We start from the raw sequence: 24021 nt of genomic DNA on the forward strand, positions 1-24021 counted from the left end.
TTAAATAAAAAAGATGATCTAAGCGGTTGCCTTTGTGGGTAGGTGTCTATAGACAGATGTGGGCAGTAGTCCTAGTTTTTGTTTTGGGTGATGGATTTAACAGTGTTTATTGTATTATTTAAAGTTGATAGTTAAATCAAGAAATAAAAATAAGTGTAGTTCTTGGGTCAGTGATAAAAATGGGATTTGAGTCAACTTTATGATTAATTTAATATCACACAACTAATGTCTTTTAAGTCAATCTAAATCTGTACTGTTCATTCTTTTGAAAATTTGTATTCGACTCCACAGAATGAAGACCATGGCTGATTTAATCAGTCTCTGCTGATGAAGATCTTGGCTGTTACCTTTACGGGTAAGGAAGCTAAAGACTTAAGTAAATAACAGTCAAAAAGCTTGTCAATTAGGGTAAATTTTTCATTAATGTTCACTGAATTACTTAAAGTCAAGGCATATGTAGATCAGTGATATGAATGTGTTACAAAACTTAGATTATGGTTAGTCCAATTAAACACAATTTTGGTTAAAAATAAGATGAAAGACATTTTATTCATTTTTTACTTCTGATTAATCATCTTGTTTATACTGCATTTAATTTAAGATTTATTCAGTAACAAAATCTACAGCTGCACTGTTCAATGTCGTTTACTCTATCCACTTGCGGCTATTTATATTTAAAATAATTAAAGGTACATGCACTTTTAAATGTAATTTCTCAGTTGCATTAGCCACATTTGCAGTGCTCAGTAGCTGTATGTGGCTATTGGTGACTGTATTGGAGAATGCAGTTACAGTGCATTTACATTATATGCAAAGTCCTGTTAGACAGCTCCTTAATGAGGGAGGAATGCATGGAAAGGTGGAAGATAAGTGGAATGAGATGGCTAGGAAGCAAGGATGTTCATTGATCTATACTTGCTTCACTGTGGGCCACTACGAAAGGCGATCTAGTCTATTGAGAAAAGGGCTAGTCTATGCAAAAAGAGTCTGTAAACAGATCTTGGTTATATTCAAGGATATTGTTCTTAGATGCTAAAATAACAATGGGTATTGACTTTGTTACTGCTACTGAATCAATGAATGGATCAATAAGCAAAGGTATAAATGAAGGAAAAGATTGCTTATCCTGGATCAATGATGAGTACCCTGGGGTGTCTGAATCTTGGATTTTGATTAAACCCTGTAACTCTGAGGTCCATTACAAAAAGAGTGCTTTTCAGTCTATGGAAAATGAGCTTATTCCAGAAGCTAACAATAATCAGGATTTAGTTATTGTACTTCTGAGTGTGGACTGTATTAGTTTTAGTAAACAAGTATGTGGATAAATCAAGAAAAGTGCTGTATAAATAAAAACAAAATGGTTATTCCTGTTCCAAATATGAGACTATATAAAATAATAAGAATCGTTACTAATACATTTCTGAAGCACTAAGTCCCAGTAAAATCAATTAATCAAAACTGACCCTTTGGATAAGGGGCATTTAGATAAATGGATGTTAGAGTCCATGTTGTTCTGGTTTAGGGTATTCATTTTTTGTTTTTTAAAAGAAGAGGGCAAAGTATTTACTTAAATTATTTAAATCACTACCTAATTGAGAGAGGGTTTACACATGGATCTGTCTTGAGAATATGTCAAATGATCAGTTATAATGAATTCTAATAATCTTCACTATTGAAGTTCAGTTCCTCAGTTTAATTTATGAAAACAAGGAAACTGATCTGAATTTTCTGTCTAATGAGCATTTGGACAGGCATTGATATTGTCCAGTTTCTGTGAAGTCACAGATATAATGATTTTATTATAAATGTAAAAAGGCACAAATTAATGTCCCAGCCAGTTATTTAAAATAAGGCCAAATCATGGACCAGTGAGGGCCAGGTATTATGGAACAAAAAGAGTAATTAATCCAGTTCCGTACAATGGCTCTCCAGTATTGTCGTTATTTCCGTAAACAAAATTGTGGTAGGCTCTTGCGTTTTTGTAATGGTGAATATATTTATATATTTGGATAGTATTTCCCTTTCAGTCTTGTTGGTGCAATTTCCTTAAGACACGGAATAGACAAATGACTCCATGTGTAACTATTTAACTTCATATGTATGTATGCATACATGCACAGTTGTTCAGAATATATTCGAATTCAGGATTCAGATTAATTTAATTCTTTCTAGCAAGATTCATGTACCAAGGAGATTTAACTCTTTCCTGATTGGGTAGAAGGCAGATAAACAGACAGACGTGTTTAAAAGTCACAGTTATTATTCTTTTGCCTGGTGTTACTTATAGTAGTTAAATTTCATACCTAAGTCAATTAATCAATGAATCAATGGGTATGTTATTCATCTTTTAAACATATGACAAGTACCAGGGTTTATTTCTAATCAATAATTGTCGACCTGAACTGAATTTAAAAAAATCTAAATCTAGGCTGATCCATTTTTCTCTCTCTCTCATCTACCTACTTTGATATTCACCTTGTACTCCACAGAATGGATGCGCAATGATTCAATTATTCTCCAGCGAGGAAGATCATGGTTGTTGTCTGTTTGAGTAATGAGTGTAGAAACCTATGTAAGTAACAAAGTGATTGCTTTTGCTTTAGTGGTTGTTAAGAGAGTTAACTCTTACTGGAAAGGAATAAATGACTACATACGCAAATAAAATGAATAAAGTTTATATGTGAATCATTCAGCACATCTGTGGTCAGTTAAGGAGAAAAAAGCAAGACTATCTTATTCATTTTAATAGTTTATTATTGAGTTAATTAATGTAAAAATTAATTATTCAATTTTATTTGAGTCACAGTTGATTTTAACTTCCCTCTGTAAGGACAGCTTAGTCACATTCCAAGATGGAGGATATTGTCAGTGTGGGGTAAAATGGTAGGTTCATAGTTCTTTATCGTCACATCCTTAAAATAGGGACAAGGTCAGTGAAAGATGATCAAGCCTTGACCAATTAAGAGTATGGGATTAATAGGAAGCAGATATGGTCATTAATCTGCTAATCTGAAAAACTGAATCTATCACACAAAGGGATCTATCTTCCTTCCTCTGTGAGAAATGACCCATGAAGAGATGTCATGGTTGTCTGATTTCTTGTTACTGGGTTTTTGGGATTCATAGGAATTGATTACGCTGTTAGTAAATCAATGAAACATGAGATAATGTGTAAATGAATGATGATGAAGAATACTAAATATGGACCAATGGTGAGTTTTTGTTGGGTTGAACCAAGGATTAAGATTAGTTCAAATATGCAGTAGTAATGTCCATTTCCAAGAGGGACAGTCTATTCATCTTGTGGAAAATGAGCCCACAGACAATGTGGCAGTACTCATGGTGTTTAAGTTTTAAGGTTTTGATGGATATTGATTATATTATTATAAGTGTATGATGATTGAATTAATGCCCTAATGTAGAATGAAAGAAGAAAAGAATCTGGTATGGGCATATAGAATGAAACAATAATTTTTGGTTTCTTTTTTACATTTTAATTTTATTTTAAGTTCTGGGGTACATGTACAGGATGTGCAGGTTTGTTACCTAGGTAAATGTGTGCCACGGTGGTTTGCTGCACCTATCAACCCATCACCTAGGTATTAAGCCCAGCGTGAATTAGCTATTTCAAAAAATATTTCTGAAATACTGAATTTCACTAGGGCTTGATGAAGCATGTTATCCCTTTGGATGAGGAGAATATAGGCAATTTTTGTAATAGTCAATTTTCTTGCTCAGGTTATAGAGTGAATTCATAGTTTTTCATTTTATTTAAAAGAAAAAAGCTGTTAAATAAATAAGTAAAAGATTAACCCAGTAACTAAACTACAGGGCCAAACATTGACTGTTAAGAAGGCTGGGTTCCTTTTTATTTAACTGTTGTTCAGATATAGAAAGAATTTCAAGGCTCTGTCCACTTAGGGTATTTTACATGTAGACAGAGGCAAACATTATATTTTAGTTCTTAGTTGTTGGTTTTCTTAACCTGCTAACTTTCTTTAGAAATGTGAATGATGATTAATTAATCCATAAGGAAGTACAGACACAAATACATAGATACAGATGTATACAAACTGATGTATACCTAAACAAGGGATACTGTAGACCATTGATGAAACTGTGCCATGAAACAATCATTTAGGTTAATTTCATTTAAATGCAGTTCATTTAAAAGTAAATCTAAATTATTGTTATCTATTTCAGAGAGGCATAGAGACAACTATTCATTATATAGTTCTTTTTCTTGTATTTAGGAATGAGGTTTATTGTACTTATAAGTTTATTAAAACTTAATTTTGAGCTAGTAATAGGCCAATCATAAGCTAGTGATAAAACTGTTACCTATCAAGAGTTTCAATTAATCCAGTAACACATGACATCCATAAACAGAAAGAAAAATCACAGTGGTTTCATTCTTTCTAACATCTGGTTTGTACTTCACAGAATGGAGGCATGATGGCTGATCCAATCATTTTCCACTGATGAAGGTTTTGGTGGCTACCCATGTGAGTAGGAAGGATATAGGCTGCTGTTAGTAATTGTCTTAAGTTCTTAAGTCTAATATCAAGGATTTTGTTAGTAAATTTTGATTTTATTATTATAAAGGGATCAGTGACAGAACCAATAAACATGCATATAAACAGGTAAAAAAGGAGACCGAAGCATTGCTCAACTATGAATAAATGTGATTAGGCGAGAAAAACTACTAATATAAATGGAAAACACTGAAGTCTCAAGAAATATATGTACCAAACATGATATTTCTTTGTCTAAGGGTCTTAAGACACTGCATATAAGAAATAGTCAATATTATTGTTCTGGATGAGTTCAAGTTCAACGTTAATTTTATTAAAAGAAAAATATACAGATATTATCACAGATTAATAAATACCTAAACTATTGTGAAAATGAAAGGGTAATACAAAAGTGAGTGAGGACAAGTTATCGATGTTTATCATCTGGTCTGCTTTCTACTCCTCAGAATGAACAGCCCCATCTGATTTAAGCACTGTGCTATGACCATGAACGGTATGGTTACCTCTATGTGTCACAGGAAGACTCTTGTGAGTAGTAGTCAAAATTCTTGCTTTGTTTTAAGGGTATTCTCTGTATTCTTAAGAAGTCTAAAATGTAATCAAATAAGGTCAAGCATTTTTATTATTCACTACTTAAGCATAAATTTATTTTTAAGATTTCCCTCGTCATAGCTATTTATTTTATTATTACAGCACTGTTAATGAATTGATTAATTAATCAAAAAACAAATGTAGATAGACATGAAGAAAGATGGAGTCAATCTTGGACCAATGATGATGACTGGTGGCGTATGAGTCATGGACGATGAATACAGGTCTGGAAGTCTGAGGTCCAATATAATAAAAAATCTAGTCTTCACTTTCTGATCCTAAGGATAGACATTAGGAATATTTGAGGATGTTGTTCTTGTTCTTCTTGTTCATGCATTTTCCCTCTATTTTTATAATTGGATCAATGAATCAATAAGCAAATATATTTTAACTGCAGAAAGACAAAAAGAATGAGGCATTGTCCAATTACGGAAATATATGGTGAAATAAGAAATACTATCCATTTATATTAAAAACACTGATGTCTTCTTTCTATTAAGAATGAGTGAGTCAAAGGTATTACTGCTTGCTGGAGGATGGCATATACGAATGAGGAGAAAGTGGTCCTTCCTGGACCAATAGTAACAACTGCCAGCGTATGCATCTTGCGTGATGAATAATAGATGTCTGAAACTCTGAGTTGCAAACCAAAAGGAATCTAGTCCATTCCATCCCATCTGTTTAGATGCTCCTATAGACAGATATCAGGAGAACACTATGGCCTATTCTTGTCTTTATGTTTATTAATTCTAAAAAATATTTTAATTAAAGTAGCAATGGTAGAGTCAATAAACATGTATAAATAAAGATGAGACATAAATTACTGTTTGATGTTAAAATGTATAAGAACAAATAGTACTAATATAAATTGAAATCGATAATAAGTAGATCAGCATATTACATCTTTCACTAAAGATCCTATAGTCAGTGATAAGTAATAGTTATTGCTCTGAATCAGTTGCAAGTTTAACATTTGTTGTATTAAGAGAAAAATTAATAAATACATAAATAACTGTGTAAATGAACAGTGGAAAATATGGACCAATAGAGAGGATGTCTCAATATTTTCATCTTCTCTGCCTTGCACTCTTCAGAATGGATGCACTGAGCTGACTTAAGCATTCTTCTATGATCAAGATTAAATGTCCTTCTTAGGAAAGAGACCAATGTGAGTAACAGTCAAAGTTCTTACTTTGCTCTGTGCCATTTGTTTCAGGGTGTTAGTGTTAAACTAAATTTAAAAAGTGTTAAACATACTTAAATAGCTAAATGACCCAGTTGTAGCTATGATACAAAATATTATTTTGATTATGTATATAGAGGTCAATTAATGAAAGACATATAGTCTGTGTGGGAAATGATTCCATAGACTAATGTTAGGGATTTTCAAGGATCTTGTCTTGGACTTTGTAAATCACATGTCTATTTAGTTATTATTAATGAATTAATGATTTATTCAAACAAATGTAGAAACGAATGAAGAAAAGGGACCCAAACATGGACCAATGATGACTACTGATGGCGTTTGAGTCATGGACGATGAATACTGTGTGTCTGAAACTCTGAGGTCCAACAGAAAACATAATTGGGTAGATATCAGAAATGTGGAAAGATCATATTCTTACTTTGGATTAATAGATTTAGATTTATCATCGATAGATAAATGATAGAACAATTAAACAAGAATTAGTAAATAGAGAATGAATCATTGTTCAATTATGAATACACATGATGATGTAAGAAATATTGTCATTAAAAATTTTGAACACTGATGCCCTTTAAGGAAATGGATCATGAATGTCACCTCTTTGGCTAAGGTTCATCTAGACTCTAATAAGAAGAGTCAGTTTCATTTTCTGATTCAGTCTCATTTGATATTTTTCCTTTTGTTATGAGAGAAAACATTTCCATTCTGAAAAAATAATCAATATCAAAATAACTGAATAACGGAAATGTGGAAAGGATCAATGGAGATAAGTTTTGAATTTTTTTTAAATTACCTGCTCTTTGTATTCTACAGAATGGATGCACTTGAGCTGACCTAAGCATTCATGGTCATGAGATTCATGGTTGCTACTGTTGGTTAGGAGCATAGAGATCAGTGTGAGTAATAGTTAAATTTCATGTCTTTCTCTAGGAGACTTTTTAAAGGGTATTCATAATATCATGAAAGTGTAAAAAATCATCCAAAAGGCCAACCTCAGCCAATGATAAATATGAAGTTAGTTGAAACAGTATATTTACTAGCTCATTTATGACACAATGAGGATAATTCATGTAAGATACATCAAACTGACAGATTGTATAGAAAGTTCTAGAATATTCTATGCTCTTACTCTTTGGATATTATATTTACATGGGTTATAAAATTAATATTAGTGATTTAATGCGTAAATACATGTAGATGAGAATTAAGCTAAAGAGTTCTAAGCCTGAGCCAATGATGAAAACTGGTGACGTAGAAGTCAAGGATGCTGAATAATGTGTGTCTAGAACTCTGAGGTTCAATAGAGGAGGAAATATAGTCTATTGCTTTTGAAGTGATCCTGTAGTTAGGTTTTGGAAATACAAAAGGACTATCTTCTTGACTGTTTTTGTGAATTTTGATTCTTCTTTAAAATAAATTCATTGATGTAATAATCAATGTTCACATATAAAAAAGTAAAGATGCGGAATGTGAAGCATGTCCACTCAATGTAAATGATGAGACAACAGAAATCATTAAAACCTATTGAAAATCTGAATACCATTAAAAAAACAAACAACTCAAGTGTTGTTTTTTGACTAAGGATGACAAAGGCAGTATAGTCACGTTTCTTATTTTGCATCAGAACAAGTGTGTTATTGTTCATTTTTTTTTTTTTTTTTTTTTTTTTGAGACGGAGTCTCGCGCTCTCGCCCAGGCTGGAGTGCAGTGGCCGGATCTCAGCTCACTACAAGCTCCGCCTCCCGGGTTTACGCCATTCTCCCGCCTCAGCCTCCCAAGTAGCTGGGACTACAGGCGCACGCCACCTCGCCCGGCTAGTTTTTTGTATTTTTTTAGTAGAGACGGGGTTTCATCGTGTTAGCCAGGATGGTCTCGATCTCCTGACCTCGTGATCCGCCCGTCTCGGCCTCCCAAAGTGCTGGGATTACAGGCTTGAGCCACCGTGCCCGGCCTATTGTTCATTTTTTTAAAAGAAAATTGATAAGTATTACCACAATTAATAGATACCTGAATGCCTAAGAGAAGGGTCGAATGAATGAATCCATGAAAAATATTTCAATCCCGTCATCTTCTCTGCTTTGCACTTCCCAGAATGGACACATCTGGGCTGGCAGAACATCTGGCCTTGATCTGGAGCCCCATGTCTTCCCTCTGTAGAGGTGCACATGAGCCAGTGTGAGTTAATAGTAAAATTATTTTTTGCTTTTGCTTATTTGTTTAGGATATTCAGTGTAATATTTTAAAAGTATTGTATATTAATGTAATAAAGGAAGGCCAGCCATGTCCCACGGATACATACGGACTTGACATGAAATATTGTGTATATTAACAGATGTTATGTTAATGAACATGACTAATGAAGGAAGTTATTAATACACTAATTGAAGCAAATGATTATATAGACAGATATTAGGGATACTTAAGGATCTTGTCCTTAAAACTTGGTGATCCAGAGGTATTTATGTTATTGTTAGTGAATTAATGAATCATTAGGAAACTACTTATAAATAAAAGGAGAGAAACAGGGCCAATTCTGGCTGGACTGATGATGACCACTGGTGGCCTATGAGTCACACAATGAATACATATCTGGAACTCTGAGGTCCATCACAAGCAGTATCTAGCCTAGTCCCTCTGTCTGAAAAACTCCTGTAGACAAATATCAGGGAAATACAAGAACCTTGTTCTTTTTCTTTATGTTTATGAATTATAAAAATATTATATTATTAAAATAGCAATGAAAAATAAACATGTATAAATTAATACAGATGAAGGTGGAGTATTATTTAATGTTGAGATGTATAGTAAAGAACAATAATACTAATATAAATTGAAATGGATGGATAATTAGTGGACCAAGTGTAATACATCTTTGACTAAGGATCATATAGACAGCAATAAGTAATGGTTAGTGCTCTGAGTTAGTTGCAAGTTTCACATTTGTTGTATTAAGAAAAAATAAATACTCAAATGACTATGTAAATGAATGGTGAAAAATATAGATTGATGGAAAGAATATTCAATTTTTTAATCATCTACTCTGCTTTGCAGTTTTCAGAATGGATGCAGTGAGCTGATCATTTCTCTGTGATCAAGGCTGTGTTGCCTCTGTGTTAGGCCAATGTGAGTAATGGTTCCTGTCTTGGTTTAGGTTGTTTAATAGTATTCCTGGTGTTATTAAAAATTATTTAATATAATAAAAAGTTAACTGGTTCAATGACAACGTGCGACATTGAGGTTAATTAATCAAAGAGATATAGTCTCTGTGGGAAATGATCCTGTAGACAAATGTAAGGATTCTTCAAATATCTTGTTCTTGGGTTTTTGAAATCCTGTATTCATTTTATTATCAAAGAACAAATGATTTATTCAATAAATATTTAGAAATGAATGATGAAAGAGAGACCCAGCTATGGATCAATGTTGACAACTGGTGGCATAAAAGTCATGGATGATGAATATGAGAAGAAAATAATCTAGGTTTTTGCTTCTGTTGGAAATGATCCTGTAGACAATGTCAGAAACATACAAAGATCATTTTCTTATCTTGGGGTCATAGATTTAGGTTTATTATTACTAATATATGACTGATAGAACCATTAAATAAATATAAACAGATAAAAATACAAGTAGAGGTTAACTTCTTGGACCTCAGAGTTCCAGACATATATTGATCATCTATGACATGAATGATGCGATTCCATAGATAGATGTTAGGGATATAAGAATCTCTTTGAGATTTTTTGATTCACAGATAATTATTTTATTATGTTTGATGAATTGAGAATTAATCAATAAGCAAATATAAAGTAGTATGAGGAAAAAGACATGTAAACTTGAACCAATGATTGATGGTTTAGAAGTCGTGGGTGATGAATAATATGTGTCTGGAACCTAAAGGTTTGCAGAAAACAAAATCTGATCTATTTCTCAGGGTCATTTGCAAACGGCGATCAATGTTTGAAATGATAGATTGATGTTAAGAATATGTAAGAATCTACTTCTTTTATTTTGGATTCATGGATTTACATATTATTATTATTTAAAATTGATCCATGATGAAAGTATTAAATATATAATTTGACAAATACGAAGATGGTGTGATGGACTTCAACCATGTGATGATTCAAGATATACTATCAACATAAAATGAAACACTAGCTCCCAGTGTGGTGAAATCCTGTCTCTACTAAAAATCCAAAAAAATTAGCCGGACGTGGTGGTGCACGCCTGTAATCCCAGCTACTCGGGAGGCTGAGGCAGGAGAATCACTTGAACTCAGGAGGTGGAGGTTGCAGTGAGCCAAGATTGCACCATTGCACTCCAGCCTGGGCAAGAAGAGCAAAACTCCATCTCAGAACGAAATGGACCCAAGGGTGTTACCTCTTTTTGATTAGTGATCATATAGATGCTGGGAAGTAGGAGTCAATTTTATTGCTTGAATCAGTCCATTTGAGGTTGTTTGTTTTGTTCAGAATGAACATATATGTTATGAAAAGTTAATAAATAACTAAACTATGGTTTGGAATAAAATATGGAAAGCAAAATTGACAAAGAGGTATTAGTTTTGAAAATCAGCTGCTTTGCTTTGTACTTCTTAGACGGGATGCACTGGCGCTGATTTAAGAGTTCTCTTAGTCAAAAGACATATGGTTGCCTCTGTGTAGGTTCCTGGAGACCAATGTGAGTATGAGTCAATATTCTTGTCTTGGTTTGAGTGTTTTTTTAAGAGCTATCACTGTGTTATTATACACTTTGACATATAATCAGTTAATATCTTAAGAATGGAATTGGTGTAATGCATTATGTTGATTAATCTGTATGTGAAACACTGTGTTAAATTAATAAAATATATCTAGTGTCTATGGGAAATAATTTGTAGACAGATATTAGATATTCAAGAATCTTGCTCTTGAGTTCTTCTGACTCTTTGGTATTTACTTATTTTTATTAGTGAGTTGATGAATTCATCTGTCAATAAATGAAGACATGAATGAAGAAAAAGAGCTCCAAGTCTGGACCAAAGATGAAGTTTGGTGATGTATGAATCATGAACAATAAATACCTGTGTCTGGAACTTTGAGGTCCAACATGAAAACTAGTTTGCTCCCTATGATGTAACTGATGTATATATATAAGAAATAGCAAAGATCTGGTTGTGTTTCATAGCTATCGATTATATCTTCATAAGTTGGTTAGTGTGCAAATAACCAAAGAAATGTATGAATACATGAAGAAAATGGAACCAAGTATAGACTAAGTATGTCCCCTATAAAGTTGCTCTGATTTAGAAACAAATTTTTGGATTTTACTAGTTTTATTAAGATCGGCTAGGCATTTCTGTTCTAGATTTCTGAAAATGAAAATATTACTCATTTTCTTGAAAAAGAATAGATGGTTGGAAAAATTAATTCATTTGTTCCTGAATTATAAACTCATTTATACTAATAATGAATGAGTTAATAGATAAAAAGGTCAAGAACTGACCACTCATGAGAATGTGTTATAAAGCCAGGAATGAGAAGAAGCTGATTCTGTAAGTCGAAGCTAACTTGCAGAGAATACCAAGACGATTATATGTGTGAGTGGAGGCACTGAGGCCAATATGTCCCATAGTCAGATGTTTTTCTTAATGCAGGTGATGGATTCAAGAATGTTCACTATTTGATGTAAAATTAATAACTGAAATAATTCAATAAATAAAAGGAGAGTGAATCTAATTTAAGGATAGGGAGTGTCATGAACCAATGTTTGAGATGAACCTAACCCTTATCATTTCATATTTATTCAGACACAGCCTGAATCTTGTTGTTTCATACCTTTAACATTTACTTTGTACTTCTCAGGGTTGATGTTCATGGGTGATTGATCATCCTGTAGCGACGGTGGTATTGACTGTTCCACAGCGGACAAGGAGTGCGTTCTTATATAAGTCATAGTTGACATTCTTGTTTTTGATTGGGTAGTTTGCCTGTTCATTGATATTCATAGTACTATAGAAGGTAGATAAATGGCCACATACCTAAATAAAATCAAAGGAGACAAAAGGTGAGAATCTGTTATAAACTAAGGATTATAATTAATCTAATTCAGTACAACTGTGGAAAATTTTGAAAAGATAAAGATTGATGTCATTTTAGTCATTTTATGGATAAACTAAAAATGGGACATTTTTGATATCCCATTTTAGCATTTTTCATAGTTTACACAAACGTTCCTATATTGCTAGATAGCCTAGTCTGTTAACCCCCTGAGGAAGAGCATATATGAAGTAAATACTTGTCATTATCATAGTAGGGTCTATGGATTAGACCCATAGTGGATTATTCTTCCGGTTTATTGTTACATCTTCATAGAATATATAATTTAAACAAAAAGGTTCAAGCATGGACCAATGACATAACTGAAATCAAATCTGGACAAATGTATATAATTATTATATTTCACAACATTTTTATAGTTAATTACAAAAAAAGACCTAGTCTATTACATTGTTTATTACCTCTCTTGGAAATGAACCCACTGACAGATATGAAGACTATTCAAGAAACTTGTTTAGGGGCTTTGGTGGATTGTTAACACATACTAATTTTATTATCAGTGGATCAGTATGCAAAAACATCATGTAAATTAATGTAGATAAATATGTCTAAGTGTGGTCTCATTTTGAGTGTATTTACTGGAAGAAGAATTATTATGACATGTCTCAAATGTTATGATCCATTAGTAAAAATAGACAAAGCTTGTGACCCAAGTCAGTAACCTGCATATACACATATGTGAATACTCATTGTCTTTATTTCTGGAGCTTTTTAGTTTATACTTGTTTTCGTTTTTTCTTTTAGTAAATTGAAAACATTATATAAATACATAAATCAAAACACAGGTAAGGAAATGAGAGGAAGCTAAGCATGGACTATTTATGAGGATGTGTTTTGAAGCAGGGATTATAGCTTAATCCATTTTAGTACAATGGCGCACAATTTAAAAAGAGATCAGTGTTTTCCATTCTCTTTTCATGGCTATATATTATTCCATTTTAGGTTTTACTCCTGTTTATGCAACATTCCTTGATGGATAACAATCTATGGGTTAGATCCAAGGCTTACAATTTAGGCGGTTGTGTTTTCGTAAGTCATTATCAAGATTTTAGATGTGAATGCAGTGGTGAATTGATGGTTGTTCATTGTTCCATCTTAAAAGTATGTACATATTAAATGAAGAAAAGGCCAAACACCAATCAGTGATATGAATAGATTGATTGATCAGTTTTATGATTAAATTCATTTCTGCATCCCTGCAATTTATTTAAAAAGGAGATTTGGTATGTTAAATCTACAGGAATTTGTCTGCAGACATATTTCAGTAATAATCCAAGAACTGATTTATGGGGTTTTGTTGGGTTGATTATTATGCATCAATGGTAACATCAATAAACACATAAATAAATGAATAAAGAGGAAAAGGACAAAATTGGACTAATTGTCCAAATAGATTATGATGGAAAAAATTTGTTAATGTAATTCTGAAAACTAATATTTATTAAAAAATAAACAGAGTATCTGAAGGATGATTTAGGAATATGTACATAATAGTCAAGGTTCTTGAATTGGATTAGTGATAGTCTAGGTTTTTTGCTTAATTAAAAGTAAGAAAGTAATTATTATATTAGCTAATCCATATGTCAGTGTCTTAGAAAATGAAACGAGGATGGCATGAAGTCAGTGGAGTGGTCTCATGGTTTTCACACCTATCCTATATTCCACAGAAAGGACATCATGATTGTGATTGTCTTTATTAACTTTGTCAGGGGAGTAAAGACCAATGTGGCCAGGCATGGTGGCTCATGCCTGTAATCCTAGCACTTTGGGAGGATCAGGTGGGCGGATCACCTGAGGTTGGGAGTTCAAGACCAGCCTGACCAACATGGAGAAACCCCATCTCTACTAAAATTATAAAATTAGCTGGGTGTGGTGGCACATGCCTGTAATCCCAGCTACTCAGGAGGCTGAGGCAGGAGAACCTCTTGGACCCGAGAGGCGGAGGTTGCGGTGAGCTGAGATTGTGCCATTGCACTCCAGCCTGGGCAACAAGAGTGAAACTCCATCTCAAAAACAAACAAACAAAAACCAAAAAAAATGTAATTAGCTGTTACAGTTCTTGCTATGGTTCAAGTGGTTTGCTTCCTCACTGTGTTATTAAGAAGTTTGAAGTATATTTAATGAATGTCCTCCCTGCCCACTGGCCCTGCCAGGCATGCTGCCGTCTGTTCTCTGGGACTTGTGAGTAGCACACTGCTCCTGTTATTTCATGTGATTTGTTAAGTTGTTTCTTCTGTGTCTCACCTGACCAACAGACCCAGACCTAACTTATTTCCAGGTTGGGTCTCTCCTAGAGCGTGCCTGTCTTGGTAGAAATAAACTGGACACAGACAAGAGCCTCCAGGGTGTCTGCCTGTATAAACAAGTTTTCTGTGAGGGGGACACTGGATCATAGATTGAACACTTGGGCATTACATCTGTGAGAATAAGTCTATAGTAGATTTCAGTAATTTTCAAGTATCTAATTATGCGGCTTTGGTAGATCCTGGGAATTTATTGCATTATTCGAAGGAAATAAATGAAAGAATCAGCAAAACATACAGACGCACATATAAATAATTAAAGATGAAGAGGATAAAGCTGGATTAATTACAAAAAATGTTATCAGACAGCAATTTTTGGTTATATAATTCTGAAACACTGCAATGCATTAAGAAACCAGTACATCAAGGGTGTCACCTGTCTAGGGTAGGGTAGTATAGAGTAGTGGTTCTCAAATGTGAGCCTTGAAGTGACCTGGAGGGTTTGTAAAAACACAGAAGGCCAGTTACATTCCCAGGATTTCTTTTTTTTTTTTTTTTTTTTTTTTTTGAGGCGGAGTCTTGCTCTGTCGCCCAGGCTGGAGTGCAGTGGCACTATCTCGGCTCACTGCAAGCTCCGCCTCCTGGGTTCACGCCATTCTCCTGCCTCAGCCTCCCGAGTAGCTGGGACTACAGGCGCCTGCCACCACACCCGGCAAATTTTTTTTTGTATTTTTAGTAGAGATGGGGTTTCACTGTGTTAGCCAGGATGGTCTCGATCTCCTGACCTCGTGATCCACCCATCTCGGCCTCCCAAAGTGCTGGGATTACAGGCTTGAGCCACCGCGCCTGGCCCATTCCCAGGATTTCTGATTCAGTAAGTTTGGTGTGGGTTCTGAGAATCCAAATTTCTAATAACTTACTTTCTATAGGTTCCAATAGTTTCCCAAGTCATGCTGACGCTGCCTCCTGAGAAGTATTTTCAGAATCACTGAGAAAAATGTATGAAATACATTTCATACATAGAGTCTTTGCTCTATGTCAGTGGTAATTTCCAGTTTGTTTATTTTATTGAGAAAGAGAAGGTAATTAATTAAGCAATTAATATTTATTTATTTATTTATTTATATTTGAGATGGAGTTTCACTCTGTTTGTTGCCCAGGCCGGAGTACAGTGACATGATCTCAGCTCACTGCAACCTCTCCCTCCCAGGTTCAAGCAATTCTCATGCCTCCGCCTCCCGAGTAGCTGTGATTACAGGCGTGTGCCACTATGTCTGGCTAATTTTTGTATTTTTAGTATAGACGGGGTTTCACCATGTTGGTCAGGTTGGTCTTGAACTCCTGACCTCAAGTGATCTGCCCACCTCGGCCTCCCAAAATGCTGGAATTACAGGCATGAGCCACTGTGCCCCGCCCAATTAATATTTAAAAGTCTAAGTAAATGAAAGGGGAACAACATGGCTCAATGGAGAAAATGTCTAATTTATGTAATATCATCGTTGTACAAAATGGATGCACCTTAGGTGATTTAAGCATTCTGAAAAGACCAGGCTTTCTAGGATGCTGCTACATTTTAGGAGATTAGAAATCAATGGAATTGGCACAGTCTTTGTCTGTTGAGTGGGTTTTCATGGGTGTTCATTGTACATCTTTAAAATGAGTAAATGACTATATACATGAATAAAATCAAACAAGGACAAGCCTATACTAACGACGAAGAACCAAAATTTAGGATTAATTTGATTTAGTGTTATTTGGGATGGTTTCTAAAAAAGATCAAGTCCCTATCACAAATTGTTCTAACTGTTTTAGAATTCTACTGCAGGTTTCCCTAAGCATTCCTCAAGTGATAAAAATGTAAGTTATGAAGAAGGGACGCACGGGAACTAGAAGCACTTGTCAGTGTTTTAGTTCTGGTGGTTGATTCATGTTATGTATAGAAAGAATATACACATTATGTGAGAAAAGGCCAAGGAAGGACCGATAATGCGAGTGCAATACATTCTGAAATGTGTTTTATGATCAAAGTATCTGTGACCTACAGCGGTCCACTACAAAGAGGGATTTAAGTGTTTACATCTGTAGGAATGCCTACAGATAGATTTCAGTGATATTCTGGAAACAGGTTCTCAGTCCTTGGTGCTTCATGGATTTTGATTTTGTTGTTATTCAATAAGTGAAAGAATAAACAAATATGTCAACGCATAAAAATGAATAGAATGAAGTGTATCTAACTACGAAAATATGGGGTGAGGCAAGAATTATTGTTAATATACGTAGAACCACTGGAGTTCATTAAATAATGATATCTTTACCCCAAAATGTAACCCCTTAATGCATGAAAGGGGTTACATTTTGGGATAAGGATAAGTAGGCAAGGTAGTGATGTATAGTAGTCAGGGTGCTTGCTTTGAGTCTGTGACAAGTTCAAGTGGTTACTTACTGCAGAGGGAAAAAAATAAATTATGCCATAAAATAATAAATATCTAAATGACTGAGGAAATGAAATGGGGAAGGCATGTATCAGTGGAAAGAATATCTCAGCTTTCTATTATTTGCATTGCTTATATTTCTCAGAATGAAAGCTCCTAGCTGATTCTCAGAATGAAATGAAAGCTCCTAGCACATTCTCCTGTGGTCATGAACTCTGTGTTAGGAGCATAGGAACCAATGTAAGAGTCAAAGCACTTCTCTTATTATGAGTGGCTTGTTTAAAAATACTCACTGTACTATTTACAAAACATGTTAAGGTTAGTCAAAGAAGTTGATTATGGTGTACTATGGCATTGATGTGAAATGTATGTTCATTAATGGATATGTACAACACAATTAATGAAGGTTATAGATACTGAGTGAATTTACTCTGTAGACAATTGTTATGGATATTTAAGAATATTGTTCTATGGAATTTGTGATTCATACACATTTATATTATTGTAATTATTCTATTGAAGAACTAATAAATCAACAAATATAGAAATGTATGAGAAAGAGATGTCAAATCCTGAACCAGTGGTGATGGCTGGTGGCATATTTAGTCACAGATGATGAATAAATACATGCCTGAAACTCTGAGGTTAGTACCTTGACAGAGATCTAGTCTGTTATTTTTGATGGATGTAGTCCTGTAGAATGATTAGTTATGCACGAAGGTGATGTTCTTGGGCTTTTGTAGTTTATGAATTTTGATTGTATTGTTACAAAACAATTAATGACAAAGTTTATACAACTGCGTGAAGATGAAGACGGTGAAACATTGTCCAATTATGAAATATGAGGTGAGGACTGAAATACTATTAATATAATTTGAAAGTCCTAAGGTCCATAAGTAAATAAGTGTCACCTCTTTGGTACAGAATCATATCTGCAGACCGGTACCAGTGCCTGGCGTGTTAGGAACCAGGCCACACAGCAGGAGGTGAGTGGCGGGCGAGCAAGCATTACCACCTGAGCTCCACCTCTTGTCAGATCAGTAGTGGCATAAATTAGATTCTCGTAGGAGCAGAACCTGTTGTGAACGGTGCATGCCAGGGATCTAGGTCTAATCTAAGTCCTATGATCTGAGGTAGAAGAGTTTCATCTGGAAACAACCCCTCCCTGGCCTGGTCCATGGGAAGTTTGTCTTGTACAAAACCCATCCTGGGTGCCCAAAACGTTTGGGACCACTGGTGTAGACAGTGAGAAGTAACAGTTAATGTTATTGTTCTGCATCAATGGCAAGCACCATCCTGTCCTATTTTTAGAAGAGACAAATAATAACATCAATTAGTAAATATTTATGTGACTAAATAAATGAAAGTTTGAAAGCCATTGTCAATGGAGAGAATGTGTCAATTTTTTAATCACTGGTTCTCCTTTGTATTCCTAAAGGTGGAAGCTGTCTGCAGTAGGAGCATGGAGACCAATGTGAGTAACAATCACATTTTGTCTCGGTTTGCGTGGTTTATCTCAGGGTGTTCATTTTATAATGGCATTTGAAATATAATCAAACAGGGCCAAATGCACCCCAGCAATGAAGTTGGGATTGATGGACATTATGTTCTTTGATGTATATAAAACATTGAGTCTTTCCGTGTCAATCAAGTGTTATTTTCTGGGTTGGCTGCAAGTTTGACATTGTTCCTGTTGTTGCGACAGAGAGAAAGAATACAAATATATAATGAAAAACTAATAAATAAGTAAATGAAATTTGGAAAGGACGGATAAATGCAGATAAGGTCTTAATTTTTTTTTATCACATGTTCTGCTTTGTAATCCTAGAATGGATGCTCTTAAACTGATTTAAGCACGCTTCCATGGTCACAAGCCCTATGGTTGCCACGGGGCATTAGGAGCATGGAGACCAATGTGAGTAATAATCAAAGTTTGCATTTTGGTGTGGGTTGTTTGCTTAAGGGTATTATTCACTCACTGTATTATTGAAAAGGGTGAAATATGATCAGAGAAGACCAATTGTTGTGCAGTGACAAAATTGATATAAAGCACTATATAAATTAATGGATATATGAAAAACTGAAGACAATAAAGGAGATACATTGATGTAAGATGACTTTGTATATGGACTAGAAATATCAAGGGTCTCCTTGAGTTTTGTGAATATAGGGCTTTAAAATTATTAGTGAATGAATTAACTAATCAATGGATAATGTGGAAGTGAGTGGAGAAAAAGAGAACGAGTCCTGGATCAATGATGTGATGACCACTAGTTGCGTATGAATCTTATGTGGCATATGAATCTTATGTGGCATATGAAACCCTGAGGTCTGTTGGGGAAGATACATGGCCCATTCTCTCTTTCAAATGATGCTACATAAATGTTTCAGAAATGTTTTTCTTTGTGATAATTTCATTCTATTTTTATAATTGGATCAATGTGAGAATCAATAAACAAATATATAAATAAAGATAAGGTAGATGAAGCATTGTTCAGGTATGGCAGGATATATTATTAATATGTATTGAAAACAGTGAAGTCCAAAGAGAAATAAATGGCACATGCCTGTCACCTCTTTGGCCAGTGATGACATAGATAGTATAATTATAGACAATGTTCAATTTTTTGGTTAGTGACAAGTTCAAAATTGTTCATTTTCTTAAGAGAAAATGAAATAAATATACCCAGATAATTACTGCCTAAATGACCAACTAAATGAAAGGTGAAAGGCAAAGATCAATGGTGATAATGTCTCAAATTTGTTATCATCTTCTCTGCTCTGTACTCCTCAGAATGAACCTAATTGTACTGTTTTAAGAATTCTTCCATGGTCCTCTGTTTGCACCATGCTTAGGAAGGAGCATACGGACCCAGGTGATTAATGATCAAAGTTCTTGTCTTGGTGGTTTGTTGAAGAGTGTGTCAGGTATTATAAAAAAGTTTGTAATAGGCTGAGCGTGGTGACTCACACCTGTAATCCAAGCTCTTTGGGAGGCCGAGGCGGGTGAATCACCTGAGGTCAGGAGTTTAGATCAGCTTGGCCAACATGGTGAAACCCGGCCTCTACTAAAAATACAAAAATCAGCTGGGTATGGTGGCCTGTAATTCCAGTTACTCAGGAGGCTGAGGGAGGAGAATCACTTGAACCCGGGAGGAGGAGGTTGCAGTGAGCTGAGATTGCGTCATTGCACTCCAGCCTGGGCAACAGAGTGAGACTCCATCTCAAAAAAAAAAAAAAAAAAGTTTATGATACAAAGATGGCCAATGTTATCCCAAAGATAGATATGAGAGTTATGTAAAGTATTATATTGATAATGCATAGATGAAAAACTGAGGACAATTATATCAATGTTAGAATGATTCTACATACATATATGGAATATCCAGGTTATTCTTGTTTTTTTTTTTAATCATAGGGACTTATTAGTGAGTTAACAAGTCAGTCAGTAGACAAGATAGAAATGAGTGGAAAAGGAGATGATCAGTCCTGGATCGATGATGACTGCTGGTGGCGTATGAGTCTTACATGATGAATACGTGTCTGGAACTCTGAGGTCCATCACAAAAGAAACTGAGCTCCTCCTGTAGTTTGAAATGATCCTATGTATATAGATGTCAGAGATACAGAATTTATTTGTTTTTGGTCTTTGTTTTTACTTATTTTCATTGTATTTTTATAGTTGTTCAATGTGAGAACCTATATATATATAATTTCTATATATTACATAAAAAGATGAATAATGTTAATCATTGCCCAATTATTAAAATCTGTAGTGAGGCAAGAAACATTTCATATGTATTGAAAACATGGAGTCCAAAGAGAAATAAATGGGACATGCCTGTCACCTCTTTGGCCAATGATGATATAGCCAGTATAATTATAGATAGTGTTCAAATTCTTGGCCAGTAGCAAGATCGAATTTGTTAATTTTCTTAACAGAAAATGAAATTACTACGATTAATGAAATGAAATTTTCTTAACAGAAAATGAAATTAATATGAAATCCAAATAATGATTGCATAAATGACTAATTATAGGTGAAAAGCAAGAATCAATGGTGACAATGTCTCAAATTTGTTATCATCTTCTCTGTACTCATCAGAATGGATGTCCTTGTTCTAATTTGAGGATGCCTCCGAGGTCACGTACTCTGTTTGCACCATGCTTAGGAAGCAGCGTGCAGACCAATGTGAATAATAGTCAAAGTCCTTACCTTGGTTTGGGTGGTTTGTTTAAGAGTAATCAGTGTATTATTTAAAAGCGTGAAATACAGTCAAAGATGGCCAATGTTATTCCAGTGATACAGGAGTGACATGAAGTATTATATTGATGATGCATATACATAAAACAGGATAGTTAATGAAACACACCAGTGTTTGAGTGATTCTGTATACTGATGTGGAATATCAGGAGTGTTACTGAGTTTTGTGAATCATGGGCCTTGAAAGTATTATTAGTGAATGAATGACTTAATCAATAGACAAGGTAGAAATGAATAGCAAAAAAAGATCGACCCTGAGTCAGTGATGACTACTGGTCGTGTATGAGTTATATATGATGAATACATATCTGGAACTCTGAGGTCCATCACAAAAGAAATCTGGCCCATTCCTTCTGATTCAGATGATCCTATGAATATGCAATGTGTTTGCTTTTGGTCTTTGGATTTGTTCACTTCATTGTATTATTATAATTGGATCAATGAACTAATTTATACATATACATGTACATATATGAAGGGGATGAAGTATTGTCCAATTATAAAATAAGTGATGAGGCAAGATGTACTATTATTATTATATTAAAGCATTATATTAAAGCTTTAATATATCAAGTAAATATCTAATATTAATGCATAATAATTGCAATATTTAATATACATTAAATATAATAATATATTAAAATATTATATTAAAGCACTGAAGTGCCAAGAGAAATAAATGTTACACCACTGTAACTTCTTTGACTAAGGATGATACAGATGGTATTTATAGATAATGGTCAACCTCAGGGTCAAGGAAAGTTGCACAAGGTGTTCATTTTCTTAAGAGAAAATGAAATAAGTATCCTTCAGATAATGATTTCTCAAATATCTTCCTAAAAGGAAGATGATAAACACAGATCAAGGAGGACTGTTTAATCTGTTTGTGATGTGCTCTGCATTGTGGCCTCAGGATGGATGTTTGCCAGCCGATTCCATGGTTACAAGCTCTACAGCTGCATCTATGTTAGGAGCATGAAGACCAATGTGAGTAATAGTCAAGCTCCTTCTTGTTTTGACCATTTAAAAATGTTATTTGCTATATTATTAAAAAGTATTAAACACAATAAAAGAAGGTGAAATATGCAATGATTAAAAATTAGATTAAAACTTTAGGTTAATTAATGCATATGTGAAACATCGAGCTCAGTTAATGAAAGAAATATGGTCTTTGTGGAAATGATTATATGAATGAATGCTAGGAATATTCAGGAATCTTATTCTCTTTTTGAAGACTTATGTGTATTTCCTTGTTAGTGAATTAGTCAACAAACAAACTGAGATGGTAATAGAGAAAGAGGGCTGATCCTGGACCAGTGATGGTGACTGGTGGTGTGTGAGTCATGCACAGTGAATGTCATGTGTTGGGAACTCTGAGGTCCAATACAATGGGATCTTGTCCATTCCCCCTTATAAACAGATGTCAGGATACAGGATATACAAGGATCTTCTCATGATCTTTGTGCTCATGAATTTAAAAAATATCATTGTAAAAGAATCAAGGGCAGGATGAATAAATCAGTGTGTAAATGAAGAAGATGAGGTGAAGCATTGTTTATTACTAAAATACGTACTAAGAAAAATGGATTTTAATTTAAATTGGAATGGATAATATAGGCATGGATGAAAGGTATTATGTCTTGGACCAAAAATAACATAGATTGTGATAGGTTATAGTTATTACTTTCCATTAGTTGCAGCCTTGAAGTCTATTTTATTAATAACTATTACCGTTAATTAATAAAAGCCAAAGTGACAATGTAAATGAATGGTGAGGTGTATGGATTGATGGAAATAATGTCTCAATATTTTGATTGTCTTCTCTGCTTTGCACTCTTCAGAATGGATGCACTGAGCTGATTATGAATTTAGCCCTGATCAAGACTTGTGGTGCTGTCGTGCTATGAAAGATTCCAGTGTGAGTAATAGCCACGATCTTGTGTTGTTTGGGTGGTTTGTTTAAGGATATTTACTGTGTTATTGAAAATTTTAAAAAGTCAGATAATGTGTATATATATAATGAATATCAATTATAGACTTGAATTATGGGAACCATAAATTTTTATAACTATTACACATGAATTACTGAATTAATCAACAAATAATGTCTAACTGAATGAAGAGAAAGTGGACCCTTCCTGGACCAATGATGATAAATACTGGTGTATGAGTCTTGGATGATGAATAATACATGTCTGGAACTCTGAGGTCCAACACAAAAGAAAGCCAGTTTTTTTCTGCTCATGTATTTTCACTCTATTATTATAATTGGATCAATAAAAGAATCAATGAACAAATATATAACTAAATAAAGATGACTCGTGTGAAGCATTGTCCAATTATAAAAATAGATGATGTGGCAAGAAATAATATTAATATATACTGGAAACTCTGAACTTCAAAGAGAAATAAATGGTACATGATTGTTAAATCTTTGGCTAAGTATGATGTAGACAGTAATAGGTAAATATCTGTCTTCATTTTCTGGGTCAATGGCAAGATTGACATTGTTAACCTACATAGGAGAAAAATAAACATTATTACAAATTACTAATTATGTATGACTGAATACCTGAAAAGAGGAATTGAAGGACCAGTGGAAAGAATGTTACAACCTTTTAAAATCATCTGCTCTGCTCTGTGATCCT

The 24021-nt window shown here is 34.1% G+C and overlaps 1 long non-coding RNA gene, 11 other non-coding genes and 2 pseudogenes across 45 annotated transcripts in view; all 14 read left to right on the forward strand.

The window, feature by feature from the left end:
- LOC103229707 (uncharacterized) overlaps positions 1-24021 on the forward strand; it is a 188499-nt gene that overhangs the window by 63833 nt on the left and 100645 nt on the right. For 26 of the 34 annotated variants that reach the window (XR_012091073.1, XR_012091072.1, XR_012091058.1 and 23 more), the window contains 12 exons: positions 292-355; positions 2490-2572; positions 4444-4505; positions 4982-5063; positions 6221-6294; positions 6597-6715; positions 7147-7229; positions 8425-8508; positions 9385-9456; positions 11288-18583; positions 18938-22360; positions 23215-23291. This is a non-coding gene — a long non-coding RNA (uncharacterized lncRNA). Of the gene's footprint in view, positions 1-291; positions 356-2489; positions 2573-4443; positions 4506-4981; positions 5064-6220; positions 6295-6596; positions 6716-7146; positions 7230-8424; positions 8509-9384; positions 11017-11287; positions 18584-18937; positions 22361-23214; positions 23292-24021 lie in introns of all 34 variants that reach the window. The other 8 variants (XR_012091056.1, XR_005235484.2, XR_012091075.1 and 5 more) reach the window with 8 other exon arrangements.
- LOC119619152 (small nucleolar RNA SNORD113/SNORD114 family) lies at positions 1128-1199 on the forward strand. The gene has a single exon (XR_005235590.1). It is a non-coding gene; the product is annotated as a small nucleolar RNA SNORD113/SNORD114 family (small nucleolar RNA).
- On the forward strand, positions 5300-5371 carry LOC119619127 (small nucleolar RNA SNORD113/SNORD114 family). Its single transcript, XR_005235565.1, has one exon. It is a non-coding gene; the product is annotated as a small nucleolar RNA SNORD113/SNORD114 family (small nucleolar RNA).
- On the forward strand, positions 5698-5772 carry LOC119619163 (small nucleolar RNA SNORD113/SNORD114 family). Its single transcript, XR_005235597.1, has one exon. It is a non-coding gene; the product is annotated as a small nucleolar RNA SNORD113/SNORD114 family (small nucleolar RNA).
- LOC119619126 (small nucleolar RNA SNORD113/SNORD114 family) lies at positions 6625-6699 on the forward strand. Its single transcript, XR_005235564.1, has one exon. It is a non-coding gene; the product is annotated as a small nucleolar RNA SNORD113/SNORD114 family (small nucleolar RNA).
- On the forward strand, positions 7560-7634 carry LOC119619147 (small nucleolar RNA SNORD113/SNORD114 family). The gene has a single exon (XR_005235586.1). It is a non-coding gene; the product is annotated as a small nucleolar RNA SNORD113/SNORD114 family (small nucleolar RNA).
- Positions 8872-8941, forward strand: LOC119619137 (small nucleolar RNA SNORD113/SNORD114 family). Its single transcript, XR_005235576.1, has one exon. It is a non-coding gene; the product is annotated as a small nucleolar RNA SNORD113/SNORD114 family (small nucleolar RNA).
- On the forward strand, positions 9747-9841 carry LOC119619165 (small nucleolar RNA SNORD113/SNORD114 family; annotated as a pseudogene).
- Positions 11350-11423, forward strand: LOC119619154 (small nucleolar RNA SNORD113/SNORD114 family). The gene has a single exon (XR_005235591.1). It is a non-coding gene; the product is annotated as a small nucleolar RNA SNORD113/SNORD114 family (small nucleolar RNA).
- Positions 17683-17759, forward strand: LOC119619155 (small nucleolar RNA SNORD113/SNORD114 family; annotated as a pseudogene).
- Positions 20600-20671, forward strand: LOC119619125 (small nucleolar RNA SNORD113/SNORD114 family). Its single transcript, XR_005235563.1, has one exon. It is a non-coding gene; the product is annotated as a small nucleolar RNA SNORD113/SNORD114 family (small nucleolar RNA).
- Positions 21629-21700, forward strand: LOC119619143 (small nucleolar RNA SNORD113/SNORD114 family). Its single transcript, XR_005235582.1, has one exon. It is a non-coding gene; the product is annotated as a small nucleolar RNA SNORD113/SNORD114 family (small nucleolar RNA).
- Positions 22683-22757, forward strand: LOC119619144 (small nucleolar RNA SNORD113/SNORD114 family). The gene has a single exon (XR_005235583.1). It is a non-coding gene; the product is annotated as a small nucleolar RNA SNORD113/SNORD114 family (small nucleolar RNA).
- On the forward strand, positions 23513-23587 carry LOC119619133 (small nucleolar RNA SNORD113/SNORD114 family). The gene has a single exon (XR_005235572.1). It is a non-coding gene; the product is annotated as a small nucleolar RNA SNORD113/SNORD114 family (small nucleolar RNA).

This window comes from Chlorocebus sabaeus, chromosome 24 (assembly GCF_047675955.1).
Source record: "Chlorocebus sabaeus isolate Y175 chromosome 24, mChlSab1.0.hap1, whole genome shotgun sequence".
In the NCBI taxonomy this organism is placed as follows: Eukaryota; Metazoa; Chordata; class Mammalia; order Primates; family Cercopithecidae; genus Chlorocebus; species Chlorocebus sabaeus.